The 16,579-nt window shown below is 32.0% G+C and overlaps 1 protein-coding gene across 1 annotated transcript in view; it reads right to left on the bottom strand.

Annotated features, from left to right (window-relative positions):
• Nucleotides 1–7,957, bottom strand: part of LOC126747527 (WASH complex subunit 2) — a 271,361-nt gene extending 263,404 nt beyond the window's left edge. The window contains exon 1 of the mRNA XM_050456216.1: nucleotides 7,822–7,957. The gene's annotated coding sequence lies outside the window, so the exon portion shown is untranslated. The remainder of the gene's footprint in view (nucleotides 1–7,821) is intronic.
• Nucleotides 7,958–16,579: the final 8,622 nt, after the last annotated feature.

Here is a 16,579-nt window from a genome sequence, read left to right on the forward strand (position 1 = left end):
AATGAAAATTACATTTCGGAATATTTAACGGCAATCCTCGAAGTAGTGTCAGAATGGCTAGTTTGGTCCTTAACATCCCCAGAGAAAGTATAAGAAGATGTTTGCAAAAAAATAACATAAAAGCATTTAAGCCAAAATTTTTGCACACCTTAGAGGATGGTGACCAGGCAAAAAGATTAGAGTTTTGCTATTGGCTTCAGGGAGAATATTTAAACAACAGAAACTTTACCACAAATGGCGTAGTCTCAAGTCAAAATTGCCGCCACTGGTTCGTGCAGAGTCAAGAATTTATAATAAATGCAAGGAGACAGTATTCGCAAAAAATTAACGTTTGGTGTGGAATACTAAGCGACAAAATTATTGGCCCTTTTTTCTTTAATGGTAATTTGAATACAATTGAATTTTTGAATTTTCTTGAGAATGAATTTTCGAACGCATTAGAAAATTTATCCTTAAGATATCACCTTAATTTGAAGTTTCAATTAGATGGTTTTCCTGTCCATAATGCTCGTTTAGTAAGAGACTGGTTAAATCAACATTTTGAAAACTGTTGGATAGGGCGAAACAGTCCTTTCGTTGAGTGGCCACCGAGATCCCCTGACTTAACGCCACTCGATGTTTTTCTCTGGGGCTTACTTAAAGAAAAAGTGTACAAATCAAGACCTCAAAATTTAGAAGATCTACAAGTCAGAATGATCCAGGTTTGTTCAGAAATTACTCCAGAGCAAGTCCGTAAAGTTATTTTAAATGTAGGCAAAAGGAATGTAAAATGCATAGAAAACAATGGTGGATTAGTAAAAATTTCAAAAATTTAGTATCGGTTAATTTTTAATGTTTTTGTTTGTTGTTTGTTTTTATTTTATTTGTATTTAGTTTGGAATTGTTATTTGCTTGTATTATCTTTGTTCAATTTGTTTTTTTCATGGCTATCTACACATTTTTAAATGTAAATAAATGCATAATTTCCCTTTTTATTTTTTGTTATAAAATTGTTATTACTTAATATTTTTTGGTGAAATTTGGTATAAGGCCGTTTTGGGGGATGCCGAATCCAGTGGTGTGCACAATTTCTTACGTGACCGCCTAAAGTTCCGCATAAATTCGATAAAAAACAGAGACATGATTTTTTGAGAAAATGCTCGGACCCGTCAATTTTTATTTTAATTTGCGCATTATTTCACATAAATTTTTGTATATAAGGTAGAACAAAAAAAAAGATATGACGTCATCGGTCATTTTTTTAAATGAAATGCTATATTTTTTATTGCATTTATGAAATATAGGCGAAATTCCAAGCAAGTTTTGTATAACACACCTTATCTCAAAACTCAACTGTTTCAGAAATATTTACATTTAACCAACAAGAAAGCAAGTAAGTAGGTCTATATACAAATTAAGATAAAATGGAGGATAAAATGTTATAAACTGTGAAAACTCTTATTAATGTATCAAGTGTTTGAACTGATCCCCATTTACTTCCTGGCAGAAAGCAAGACGGTTTAAAAACTCATGTAAAACACTATCAATTATTTCGTGTGATATACGTCTAATTTCATATCTAATTTTATTTTTCAAATCTTTTACGTTGTTTGGCTTCTCGATATAAACTTTACTTTTCAGGTACCCCCATAGAAAATAGTCGCAGGGATTTAGGTATGGTGACCTGGCCTAAGTCTGACCTGAAGTTGCATTATTTGGATTTTTTTCGACTGGGAGCAGAACGTTTAATTTGGTTTCTTCAGAAATTTTTGGACGACCTGATCTTGGCAAATCCCTAACATGACCTGAAATTATGAATTTGTGCTCTATTCTACTAACTGTTGGCTGAGAAATAGGATGGTTTGGATATTTGGCATTAAATAGTTCACTTACTTCTTTTTGCGTGCGCACTTGATCCCCGTATCCTAGCATCATCAAAATTTCAATTCGTTGGGTTTCCGTTAAATTAGCCATAATTTATTCTGATAAAAACTATTAATTTTCGAACTGACAGTGACATTCGAAAATGGAGATTCTTTACAAGTGCAACCATGTGTAGTTATTTGTTTTCTTGTTATTTAAACGTAAATACTTCTGAAACAGTTGAGTTTTGAGATAAGGTGCATTATACGAAACTTGCTTGGAATTTCGCCTATATTTCATAAATGCAATAAAAAATATAGCATTCCATTTAAAAAATAACCGATGACGTGATATCTTTTTTTTGTTCCACCCTGTATACAAAAATTTATGTGAAATAATGCGCAACTTAAAATAAAATTGGACGGGTCCAAGTTTGGCGATATTTCTTATATGATACCTTTTCGATGCTGCTGCAAAAATCGGACCACATTTTCCTTATTGATAAATCACAAGATAAATACCTCCTTTTTGGGGCATGCAATAACTTATAATGGGAGATAACGGGTTGATTTATTCAACGTGATTTTTAATTTCTTTATCTAGCTTGTCATTTTCAATTTTTTGTTGCCTAGCTTTTTCACCTTTTTCATCCCTTATTTTAGTTATTCCTTGATTTTTCTTTTTAGATGAGATAAAATGTGTAATTTGTCCATCTGTTTTCATGCCAAGTGTTTTTAAAAACATGGGTTTACATACTGGTATTTTCTCTTCATTATTATTCTAATACTGACATCAGAGGTTTGGACAGGTGGTAGTAAATATGATAAGGTAATATTTCTCGAAAAATCCCCAGGTGTATTAGTCACAGTTCAACATTTTATTTTATGTGTGCATCAAAAAAAAGTTTCAGAAAAATTTAAAGAGAAATGCTTAAATACTTTTAATCTTGCTTCATCTGTTATACGCTGGGAGCATTTTTGACCACAGGTTTTTTTGCATGGTGAGTGTATAGCAGATTCCTTATTCTGTTTTTTTCTTATTGATTTTTTTTTCTCTTTTTTATTATATTTCTTTCCATTAAATACCCCTCTCACAAGATTTTCAATAATATCTTCATCGAAAACTACATCTTTTTCTCTAAAGATTTCTTCATTTTTTCGAACGCATTTTTTCTTATCGACTGGATTGTAGTTGGGATCATTGAGGGAATCATCAGAGTCATAACTAATCATATTTGAGCAATCATCAAAACTTGCCTAAGCTTGCTCATCACTATTATCCGAAAAAGATTGTTCTGTTTGTAGTCGATTATATCTGTGGTAAAACATTTTAATAAAGCTTCTCGCTTTTTAGAATTTACTAAATGTCATAACAGATCATATTATATCAAGAACAAAATGTTAATTAAACAAAAAAAAAATAAACTTTTACTAGGTCTTAATATAATATCATAAATAAAGCCTAATATATTAGGGTCAATTGGGGTAAATGTAAACTGGGGTAATTGTAGACACATCTAAAATAAGAAACACAACAACATTTAGATTTCAAATTTGGCGCGAAGCTCAATATTCGAGTCGTGCCGACGTCGGGCGAACTCGGTTTCCCTCGAAATTTTACTCCTGTTTGTGCTCTTCTTGCATTAGTTGGCTGATGCAATTTGATGTGTTTGATGGTTTTATGTTGAAAGAAGTTTTCGAATGCAAATCATCGAGGTAAGTTAGATATTTGATTTGGACATTGTTATACTATTGTGTCTATTTTACGCCTAAATGTCTGTCGACAAATTTTATAATCACTAAAATAATTCAGTGTTTACATTTCCCCCTAATAAATTTGTTCTTGGGGGAAATGTATACACACTTTTGGGGTAATTGTAAACATAATAAAATTAGTGTCTTGCCAATAATTTATGCAAAATGAATAATTTCTTTGTCTTATTGCAGTGTAAAAATGCCTCATACTTATGTAAGGAAAAAAGAAGCACCTTCTTATACAACTGAAGATGTTGCGAATGCCGTTGCAGATGTCCAAAATAAAAATAAAACGTATCGTCAAGCAGAAACGTTCTGCTTGACGGTGTTCCCAGATCAGTTATTTACCAAAGGATAGGAGGAAGAAAGACTCCATTAAATGTGACAAAGGGTGGACGTTCCCAAGTTTTATCCTCAGATATCGAAAATGAAATAGTAAAATGTTTATTGGCACGTACTGCGATGGGTCTACCATGTGACAAAGCAGAACTTAGACAACTGGTTGCAGAGTATGTTAATGCAGGTTTAAGAACACCATTTAAAAATGGAGTACCGGGAGAAGACTGGTACTACTCATTCATGAGAAGACATCCTGAACTGTCTCTTAATAAACCGGAACATTTGCAAAAACTGCGGAAGGATGCTAGAAAACCTGAGATTGTCTACCATTTTTTTGATGACCTGAAAAGAATCATTGATGAAAATAATTTAGGTGATAAAGGAAGCTTTATTTTTAATGCTGACGAGTCAGGTTTTAATAATAAAAAGCATTTCCACCGCTCATCGTATTCAAGGGAGCTGGAGTTCAGGCTCGTTGGACTTCCAATAGCGCATATTCAGGAACTCTATATGCGGCCTCCACTAATGGATGGGGAGGAGCCGCAATTTTTCCAGTGGTTTACGACAGGGTTTATACCTCACATTAAAGATTTAAGAACTTCCCAAAACCTTCTAGATCAAGCAGCTCTACTGTTGTATGATGGTCACAGCAGTCATATGAGCGTCAGAATTATTGAAGAGGCAATGCACAACAATATTATTTTGATAAAGTTTCCAAGCCATCTTACGGATAAGCTTCAGCCTTTGGACAAGTGTGTCTTCGGACCCTTAAAGGTGAACTGGAATAAACAATTGGTGAAGTTTGGTAAGGAACAAATGGGACGAGGGTGTGGACGGCTAACTAAGGAAAAATGTACCGAATTACTTGGCATTACTTGGCAAGAGTCTCTGGTTTCTAGCAATATTATATCTGGATTTAAAAATACTGGCGTATACCCAGTTGATCGAAACAAATTCCCACAAAATGAATTTACACCAGAAGACTTGGCCAAATACGAAGCTGCCCTCAAAGCTCCGAGATCTGTAACATCCGATGCTATTATTATCCAACCAGTATCCTCTAAATCAACTGTTGTTCCAATTTCTGAACCAAACCCACTTCTACCCACGGTCGACGATCAAATGCCTTCAACTTCATCATGTTGTAGTCAACATCATTCAGTGTCATCAGCTGAAAGCCGACAGCAGCCTTCTACATCGTCAACTGACTACCAAAAATTATTAATGGCATCTACCCATAGTCCACAACCATCGACGTCATCGTCTATCAGTAAATCGACAGAAATTACCATTTCAACAACATTTGACACAAAAACACGAGTGACAACAAAACAAACATTTTCTTGCCACTCAGCCGCCGTGAAGATATTGTTGAAAAGAAAAAACAAGTCATATCGAGCTTTTTTTATTAAAGCAACAAAGATATGGAGAGGTATTATTAACAACCAACCAAGTCTTGGAAAGACTAAGAGAAGCAGAAGAGAAGAAGAAAAATAAAGAAAAAAAAGGCTAATCCAAAAACGGACAACAAAAAGTTAGAGCCGAATGAAAAAATTGAGAAGTGAACCAGTTGCAGAGTCGGAAAGTTCTGATGGAGAAATAAGTCTAGGTGATACTGATGATGAAATAGATTGGGCAGAACCAGAAAAACAAGATATAGAGCTTAAAACAGTCGAGAGTTCAGACTTGTCCACAGGGAAATTTATTCTTGTGCAGTTCAAAGGTGGAAAAAGAAAGACTACTCTTTTTAAATATGTGTTTAATTGAAGCTGTGGATGAAAAATTAACGGAAATCAAAGTGACTGGTCTTAAATCCTGGGATGCATCAAAAATGCTTTTCAACATTGTTGAAACTGATGTCAGTTATATAACCTTGAATCAAATCATTGGTGTGCTTCCCGATCCTGGCATTCAAATCAAGGGAGAGAGAATACTATACAACTTTCCAGCAATAGTTCCTGTTTATGAGCAAAACTAATTTTTTATACCTATAATATTATTATAATTACATACTTCAAATAAATTTCTTTTCTTAGCGTTCTCAAAAATAGTTTAGTTGTAGTTAAAATAAACAGAACTGTTGGAAAATATTTACTTTAATCTCGATTTTTCATTTATATTGCAAGCAAAACCTTTAAGGTCACATTATTTTGGGGTAAATGTAAACACGACATATCAAAAAATATTTTGCTACACAGCGACTTTATATAGTTTGTTTACATTTGCCCCAGATTTTTTTCTGGTAGAGTAAATGTGTCAAGAGATGCTTGTTTACAATTACCCCTAAAAAGTAGGGGCAAATGTAAACGGACAAGCATGTTGAATATATTTTTTTTATCTTAATGTGACTTGTAATTACAGAAAACCACTAGTAATTATCAAAGAAGATACTATGAGCTATGTGACTGCTAATTTACATATATAACATAATGTGTGATGTCCACAAAAATCGTTTAGCAAGTCAAAACATTAAATATCGTCCACAATTACCCCAATTGACCCTATTTTGAATTGATCTTGTATCAATACCCTTAAAACTTAACTTTATTGCACAAGATATTAGATATAATCTACTATACTTTAATTTAATTTGCAGGTTATTTAATTTGTGGTCCGAATGTTTTCGATATTAAGAAAATTTGTGATTAAATTTCAGTTTAACAGAGTAATTCCTTATATTTAGACAGCTCAATAGCGATATTATACAATGTGAAATAGTCCCTAGTATATCATCGTTATTGAACCAGAATTTAAATATAAGGAATAACCCTGTATTTAATAATACACAAAATGGTGACAAAACACACACAAATATATTAAAAAAAGTTTGCTTATACATCAGCGAAAACTGTGTCAATCCACAGTTTATTTCAGTTTACAGCACTTCTCACTTTTGCTTTAACTAATTTTTTCACTAATCTTTTGTATTAACATAAAGAAATAATAAAAAACATAAACATAATGAATCTTTTTGATGAATGGTTTTTCAAACTATATTAAGGATTTTGGGTATGAATGAAAGATGAATATTGTATGTGTTTAGTTCCCACTGGAAGCCTTTTAATATTGTAGATATATTTAAGTTTTAATAATACTTATATATAAATAACTTTCTTTTTTTTTTAAATAAGCCTAGGATTTTAAAATTTAGTACAGGTTCTAATATACAAAATTTTAGTTATATTTTACTGTTTTTCTGTTAACAAGTGTAAATACTTTAAGTATGACATGAAATAAATTGAATAATTCAGTAATAATATGTTTCACTTCCCAAAGATGTTGGAATAATCTTCATCTTATACATAATAAGAGATAAAAAATAAACTCAGTTATAAAGTCAATTCTAACTGAATTGTTTAAAATTATCACCCTATTTTGCTAATTTCTATATTTGAAAAGTTGAATCTTGGATTAAAGGGGATATTGAACTCAATTAATTATTATTTATGAAGTTGCAATCAACCAGCTCTACAGTTACGGATTTGTGCAAGAGGGTATTTGAGGGCTTTTGAGGGTGGCTTACACTATCACGACACAACTTCTTTAAATGCTGGTGAAGGCAGTATTTCTCTCATCTTTCAAGAGTCATGTATATCATAACTTAAATTTACTAGAATAGAACTCTATATATATTAATAAAATAGTGTTTTTTTTGAACCATTACAAGTTCCTAGAGTTACACTAAAAAATGTAATGTTATAAAATTATATAAATATGCAAACTGTTAAATGACATTCCCGGACTAGAAAAAAAGCAAACTAGAAAATTGCAACCATAAAATTAAGGGAATCAAGAAGGGATCCTAAATTTAGACCTAATTTCAATTATAGATAATTGATTTATTTTAGTATTTCTCACATTCTATTTATATGTTTGTCGTGTTTACCTTATTGGTCTCCATAGTCTGATACCGAACTCACTAAGAAATCGATATTGTTCATCCCACAAAAATTGAAATTTTGCAAAATCATAATAAACAAAATGAAAACATAAAACATCTGAATTACTAATTACAACCTAACCTCAAATCATAGAAAAAATAATTATAGAGAAAAGCAGGTTTCCTTTTTAGGCCGGATTCACACGATGGTTTGGATCAGAGTCCGATCTCGGTCCGGTCAAATATTTTATGATTATTATCCAAATGCAAAGTTTTATTGTTCTACAGGAAACAAATCTTAATAATAAGACAAATATTGAAGTATTAAAAGATAATACAATAAATTCATTAATGTATCAAATAAAAAGATCAATCTTACTATAACTGATATAATATAAAAATTAAAACTAATGGTAGGCAATACATGAAATAATTCATCAACTAACAATCTAATTCGATTTGAATAAGCAGATTTGAAATTATTCAAATTCATGCTAAACAGATCAAAATTAAAAATTAAATGAACATCATTGAACCAGTTGCATATTCTATATTATAAGAATATGGGCTTTTTTTTGACAAATTCGTGGCGTGTGTTGAAATAAAATATGTTGCGTGTGTTTATTGAATGAATGCAGGAAACAGGAAAATACAAAGCTGATAGATCTAAAGCATCAATTTGATTTTTGCATATTTAAAAAAAACACTAAAATCCCACAAAAAGCAGATTGATGATGATAGTGCATTAAAACATGAAAGCACCAACTACTGAGTGAATCCCGTCTCAGGGTATACACCATCCATCCCAAGGATTACATATTTGTAGAATTTTTGTTGAACTGATTCGAGCATGTTAATATGCACTGCATAATTAAGAAGTATAATAAAGATGTATACAGTAGGCGAGTTTTCCTAGGGAGTTAAGCAAAATTATTCTTTTAAAAGTATCAAAAAATAGTTCTGTTAATGACGGCTGATGATCATCTTTAAAGAAGATCTTATGATGGTGTCTATATGAGTATTAAAATAGATTTACAATTTGGTTTGGTATCAATCTCGCCTTTGAGCAAAGAACAATTGACATCTTTTCACATATTTTAAGCTCAAGTGGGAGGCATATACAGTAACAGCATGCATGCTATGCTATGCTAAAAATAGTAATAGCAACTGCGCTAGAAGTAGCGCACCGTAACAGCATATCAGCTAGAAGTTTTACCTATACGTTATAAGGTTTTTTTTTCGAAATCTCCAAACCACTTAATTCAGTTCTTTAGTGTAAATAGCAAGTAGGAATAGGTATTTTATTTTAAACGAAAGATAATCCTTAGGTAGGTACTGTGAAACTGAAACATTTTAAAGTGCTTGTTAAAAAAAATGCAAATAAAAGACTAAATTTAGATATAAATAGGTAGATATAATAATAATGTAAAACTAACAAAAATAATAGGTATTAGTAAAAATAATAGGTAGGAATATTACAATAAATGTTCAAATTCAACAATTGTAGAGGTTTACAATTGTTCAATTAAATTATTTATTATTATTATTATTATTAAGTAAGTAATTAAACACAATCGTAGACCTATTATTTTTTAAACTTGTTAGAGCCAAGCGCCTCTCGTTCGTTAACGCATGAGGATTTCTACTTTTTTTCATTGAAAATCCTTTGGCGTTTCTACTAGCCACATGAGCTCTTCTTCCACCCATACTGGTCGCCCTTCTTGACACAGCAGTTGGTTGAACAGATATTTTCGTACCATGTCGTAAAGCAACTCTCTTTTTGGTGCAAGTTACTCCTTTGTACTTAAAACAGGTATATAAGCCACTAAGTAGACTATTTTCGGTCCTGGCATACTTATTTTTATTACTCAAAAACTGTTTTACGGTTGGACAAAATGTGGTAGGATCTTCATCAATTTTTTGTAAAATATCAAGATAGTGTTTCTTCCATTCTTCTTTTATTTCATTAATTTCTTGGGGGTGATCGAACACTTTTAGGGCTATCATCTTCATTTAGTAAAATTTCATTATTTCTTTGTGATTGATTATTATTATCTGTTTCTTTTTCCTTGTCACCACACACTATTTCCTTATTCATTTCACATTGCAGTGGTAGAAACATTTCCCTGTCTGGTTCTTTGCCACTTGCTCCCCTAAACAACTGACGCTTAACATTTTTACTTAATGTATTCAAACTGAATTTTAAATTATATTTTGTTAAAACAGCAGCTTGATGCTTACAATGTTGTCCATTGATCCCTATATAGCAAGTGCATTTCCCTGAAAGCATATCTACCATGTAAGAAACAGTATTATCAATACTGGCTAAGAACACTATATTCAAAATTATTTATTTCATGGATATTATCATGATTATCATCTTTATCAGATGTGATGTATTGATTTAAAACACTTTTTGTATCTCTATTCATAATCAAATCTAAAAGACGCTGCTTGTAGTAACTTTCAAAATTCTTTATAATAAAATCTATTAATTGAGTTAAATTAAATGCTTTTGTTCCATCTAAAGCTTTGTCTTTTAGTAACCGAAAAGTAATTTAGGTGTAATTATTTGTGTTCGTACCCCTTAATAATAACTGATTCCAGTACAACATACACCACATCTCTTTCTTTTTCAACAAGTTTTCAACATATTTCAGGAATAATGGATATTTGCAGTTTTGTTGGAAAACTTTAACAGATTCTTCAAACCCTTCATTGTCAGAGGCTATTAAAATATTCCGAAAGAGTTTATACATGGGTTGTTGGTCTTCTTTAAGTATACCATGGCTTCCGGTTTGAATCCACTTCCATGCGGCTTTAACAACGTGAAACGTACATAATAAAAAGTTAAAATTAGGCCAATATTTACGTACAATATTGATTTCTGTCAAGTCATCGTCTGTTAGAATTGCGCTAGGAGAAATTGTAATAGGAAGAATTTCCATAAGTTTTTGGAGAGCGGCATCAAATACTTCCGATTTTAGGCTGGTTGATATTAAAGAACCAATTGGTAATCCTCCAGCAGGTATCTGAATAATAAAAAAATAAATCTTGTGATTTTGGCTATCACAGTTACCAGAAGAATCCACTAATAACAGTTCGTTTACTGTAGGTAGATTTAAAGTTCTTTGCATCACGGGAGTGCACAGTGCAACAGCATAATTATCCTCAATTTTTGATATTCCATACAAGGTTCCGTCACTATTTTGTGCTTCATTTAAATTCTTCTCTAGCTGCTTCATCATTCCTTCTCCACTTTTTTCACTAAAGTTTGCTTTAAAGTTTTTCCTCCACAGTGTTTGCACGTCAGTCTTTGTCTTGCTTTTTTCCCGTCGATTCTATTGTTCGTTTTATAGTCCAAGCTTCCTTTGTATTATTTTGTAAATCTCTCATCCAGAGCTGTACGAAAAAAGAAAACATGTGTATAGTAAGTAATTAAGTATGTTTTAGTTAATTTCAGAGTTAATTTAGTGTCAAACTATAGTATTTTTATCAAGAAAACACATGACACTAGTCAAATTTTTTTTTTAATGTTGAGCAGCCAGACACGCCACCTATATAGTTGTGACGTCACACCCGCGGGTTGTTAATTCAACCACGTAAACCTTCACCATTTTTTAAAAGTTTTTTCTTCTTTTTTTAAATAAGTTTTATCTTAAATACCCTAAAAAAGTAAGAAAAAAAAATAAATGATGCTTTCACCACATTATTTATTTAACCTAATATAACGAACTCATAATACATCTTTATAATAATTTACGTAAAGAGTAATAAATAAAATATAAAATCGTTATTGGAGTCTAAACATCATATATTTTATTTATAAAATAACAAATCACTCTGTTAAAAAATAAATAAACATGATGAGCCAGCAATGATACATTATTTTCAATTCTAAAAGTGTTCAATTCCTTACCTAATAAAATACTCTTTCTCGAAAAACAATTTATTATACAAAAAAACTGAAAATTTTAATGTTCTCATAATCAACACTCGTCTTAAAACAGCGCAAACTATCATTTTAATCCCACGTGCCTAACTTGAATATGGCGCCAAAAGATTCAGCCAATAGCGTTAGCCTCAGTTACAAGGCCATGATGTTTAGAAATCACGCGGCCTGGCTGCTTAAATTTTTTTAATTTTTTTTTGACTAGTTTTATGTTTTCTTGATAAAAATACTCTAGTTTTACACTAAAATTGAAAAATCCTCCTATTTATTATTATACATGCTAAATTTACTTTCTTTAGATACAGCGCTTGACCTTATGTTGTCAGATGTAATAATGGTACAACAAATAATTACGTTATTCTTACCTCGACATCAAATTTGTTGCATAATTTCAACCTTATTACACTGTTACATATAACTTTTGTAGGAAAGTTCTCAGGCAAACGTCTTGCTTCCATGTTATTTTAAATATTTTTTATATTCGACAGCCTGCGATACTGAACAACTACTGACATATACCTAGTCTGTTGTCTGGCAGCCTAGCGTGGGTGTCGTTTCCAGTGCCGTTGCCTAGCGCAAGTGTCGTTACTGTCGTTACTGAGATAAAGTTCGGGATGCCGAAGAAGACCGAAATTTCTAGCACGGGTGCAGTTACTGTATATGCAAGTGGGAGTCTGTTAGCTTCACACCACTTATAATTGAAATATCATTAATAAAAATCAAAAGCAAAAATGGAGTAAGATTGCTTCCCTGAAGGGCACTACTTAAGGTAAAATACTACCACTATAACATAACATTCATTGACTTAAGGGCTTGATGCTCTCCTATTTTCTAAGGACAAAGTCAAGTCGTTGCTTGTCTTTTTCTAAAATCTAAACTTTGTTTGAGCCTATTTTAGCATCTCTAGGTCCACTTCTATAAAGGTTGGACGATTGGACAGGTTGGCGATAAATTCAGGAGCACTTTGATGGATAGTCAAAGTGAAAGTAAAAACATGCTTTTTTGTCGAAAGATTAACATCTCATTGATAAAGCTAAAATTAAATTATAAAACAATATAGATGGGTCAAAGTTTGGAGTAGAAATAAAAATTAACATAAAATTGACATATAAATATAGCATGTGACACAAACAAAAAATAAAAGAAAATAAAATAAGATAAGGTGGGTACATAAATCTTAACATTACTCATGCGAGTCGATCATTAAAAAACTCATCTAAGGTGTAATAAGCCTTAATAATGAAAAGTTTTTTACACTAACATTGGAACTTTTTAAAGTTATTTAGGTTTCTAAGTTGTGAGGGCAAATGGTTATACATTTTTTTGCGGATCTCTTTACAAGAGCATTTGTTAGTATGGGTAAAGGTACATGTTGTTCTTGACGAGTATTACATTGCCCTTGTGTAATAAGATGTAAGTAAGTAAATATACACTGTCAAGAATAAACAGACTCGGCAAGGTCATAAGTTTGTTATTTAAAAAGACAGGCCTACATGATTCCCTTAATTCAACATGGTATATAATTCGAACTGCCCTCTTTTGTAATACAAACAAAGACTTAAAGAGATAACCACTGCAGCTACCCCACAAGGGAATACCATATCTCAAATTACTCTCAATTAGGGCAAAATACGCCATTCTAACTGAACTTTGATCCAACCCTCTAGAAATAACTCTCAAAGCGTAACAATTTCAAGACAGTTTCTTAGATAGAGTCATACATGGAAGTCTACATGGAATTTTCCATAACCCTGTCTAATGTCATTTATAATTGACCAGGTTTCTTTACACAAGTTTTTTGAAGCTGACAATCTTGATGCATAATAATTTCTTTTTGCTGACTTTATGATGTTCCTATAAATAGTCCTATATTTATAATAGTAATCCTGGAATTGTTGATTATCATGATTCAATTTTCTCAGACGGTGAAAGCAATTTCATATTTTTGGAAGATGTTCTTATTCCGCTTGTTACCCAACATTTCCTAGATTTTTTTTTTAATTTAACAATAGAAAAACTAGCGTTGAAGACCCTCTTCAGAACCTCATGGAAATCCTCAAGTGGTTTATCACAATCACTTGAAAGCCATGTGACCTCTAAATTTTGCGCAGTTCCTCTTGCTAAATTACGCCCATTTTTTTGATTGATGAATAAGAGCCCTTGAGTAAAGGAAATTTAGATAGTACCGCTTCATGATCTCAGAGAAAAGCATTTAGAACACTACAAGATACATTTTTAAACTTTGAACACATATAATCCAGTATTGTTGCTCCATGATCAGTAATTCTCGTCGACTCATTTACATGCATACTAAGATTAAAACTCGTTAGGATATTTTAAACAGAATAACTCGGTTGTCTTGTGTCTTGAAATCACCTGTCAAGATGATTGAGGAATTAGGAGAAAACTGACTCAGCAAAATCTCCAAGTTCTCCAGAAACAATACCTGGCTAGCTAAAGGCGATCTATAAATAGTAATTACATAAAATTGAAACTTAGTAGAACAAACTACAGAAAATTCGAAGACCTTTTCAATAAGTACGAGTAGTTTAAGTTGATGTGCTATTACTTACTACATTAGTTGGAGTATAATCCACAATGGTCTTATCCTGATATTTTTGAATTATGGTAGTTTACTCGTCAAGCTTTTGTTGAAAATCCAACACTACATTTTTATAAGATTCAATATTTTTGCTAAGCTTGGACTCCATTTCTGTAGACTCCTCCTCACAAACTGTTGAGTTCCATTTTAGGCGCGTGATATATTTATCTTTTTGCTCGATCTCAGCCTTTAGTTCCTGTATAATGCTCGTAAATGATCGAAGTCCATAATCTTCTTCGCTAGTCTCCAATGCCAAATCTCTACATGCAATTGAACAATGTATAAAGTTCTCATTCAAAACTTCATAGTGTTTTGTTCTTTTTAAGCAACTTGGATGAAATATATTTTTACAAACTATACAAATCCAGTTAGATTTCTTACAACACCTAAAAATCTCTGCCATTACAAAAATTTAAAATTTAGAAACAAGAATGGTCTGTCCAATGGATGTTGTCAAATCCGAAACTATGTTTTCGAGAGTAACCCAATAAAATCAAATTTATTGAATAAATTAAGATAAAATCTTGTTTCAGAGAATGACCCAGACGAATTTGTTTGCAAATATTGCATCATATCAGCACAATATATTTCATGGCTCTATTGTAATAATGCTACAGGTATTTTGTTACTTTTTTTTCTGATACACTGCTATTGTCCTTCTTGAATTTGGCACTTAGGCAAAAAGTAATATAAAAAAATTCTGTCTGTAATTATGATACACATATAACACACACTCAGAGATAAAACACAACTTTACTCAACCTTGGAGAACCCTTGGGTACTCATGCAATAAAAGAACAGTAAGCAAAATGAATCACTTTTTATTTTAGATACCGCTTTCCACCACATAGTCTTCTGCAAATACCCAAAGTAGATGTCTTCATAATTGCTTTGTTGATAGGCATGTGGGCCCCACGTCATATGACTCCAACATATTGTTTTAAGCGGATTTACCGACAAGCCTTTTTCTTTCTTGTATGGTTTTTACTTATTTAATATTTTAAAATTATTATTTTTTTTTTTTTAATATTTAAAATGTCTAGTGCTTATTATACTCTTTCTGAGACTAGACTTCATACCAAGACAGTAATTTTTTTTGGTTTTTATCATTAATAAAAACATGCCTCTCTCGACCCGGCTTCGCGCTATACATGCTTCGACTCTATCTTCACATAGAGTCAACTGATCTTTTTTTCAGGACTCAACTAGTTGACTCAATCTAGTTGTAAAGGATGGCTAGATTATTTTTCTTTAAGCTCAATGGTAAGTTATGTTATAGAGAAGCTAAGTTAGCTTAAGATAATAGAAAATCAAAATAAAGACAGTAATTTATGAAGTATCTAAAGGTGAAATAAATATTATTTTGTAACGGGTATTATTTAAATTAAAAATGGTCATACACCGACTAAGCGACTTATTCTTTTAATACACAAATATATTACAATCAAAAATCTACTCTATTAAAGAAGCTACGTATTTTTAAAAAGTTCATCAAGATCTAATATAAGTATGTTTCAATTTTCACATAAGATATCAGGCACATACGCCGTTTTTAAAATGCATAAAAAACTAGTGAGATTTTTATAATTTAAAAGCATATGTTAATTCTTTTCTTAATTTACAAAAGGCAGAATGCCAGGTCTAAGCATCGTAGCATTTGTCATTAATTGCATATGGCCGTAGGATCGTTGTAGCTCTCTTGTCTGTCTGGTTTAACTTGGCAGCCAGACTACATTCAACCTAGATCAGCCCCAAAATCTAAATCTCTCGTCAAGAAATCAAGAGCGGCCGATGGCAGATTCATCTTAGTAGACTCCAATAGCATGTGCTCTTGAACACCCTCTAAAGCTCCAACCAGTGACGATGGAGGTTTTTCTACCAAGCGTGAGAGGCATTTTGACGAAGAGCTCTAGTTGGCTATCCCAGTCACTTAAGGCCAAGAACTCCGCTTCCGATTAACAATTTTTCGATGCGACAACGTTGCAAATTGCAACGCAACGTTGCATTGTTACGTTGGCTTAACCGTAGAGGCAACCTTATTTTACACCAATTTGAAAGAGATTTTTTGGTTGTCTTAACGTTACGCAGTGACTACCTGTTAGCTTTTGCAACGTTTTTAGAGTTACTGATTTTTGGGCGGATGGACGCCATAACGACAGAAAAATTAATGAATTTTTTAACAATAAACTAATAGATAACTCCAGTAGGCA

Source organism: Anthonomus grandis, chromosome 19 (assembly GCF_022605725.1).
Source record: "Anthonomus grandis grandis chromosome 19, icAntGran1.3, whole genome shotgun sequence".
NCBI lineage: Eukaryota > Metazoa > Arthropoda > Insecta > Coleoptera > Curculionidae > Anthonomus > Anthonomus grandis.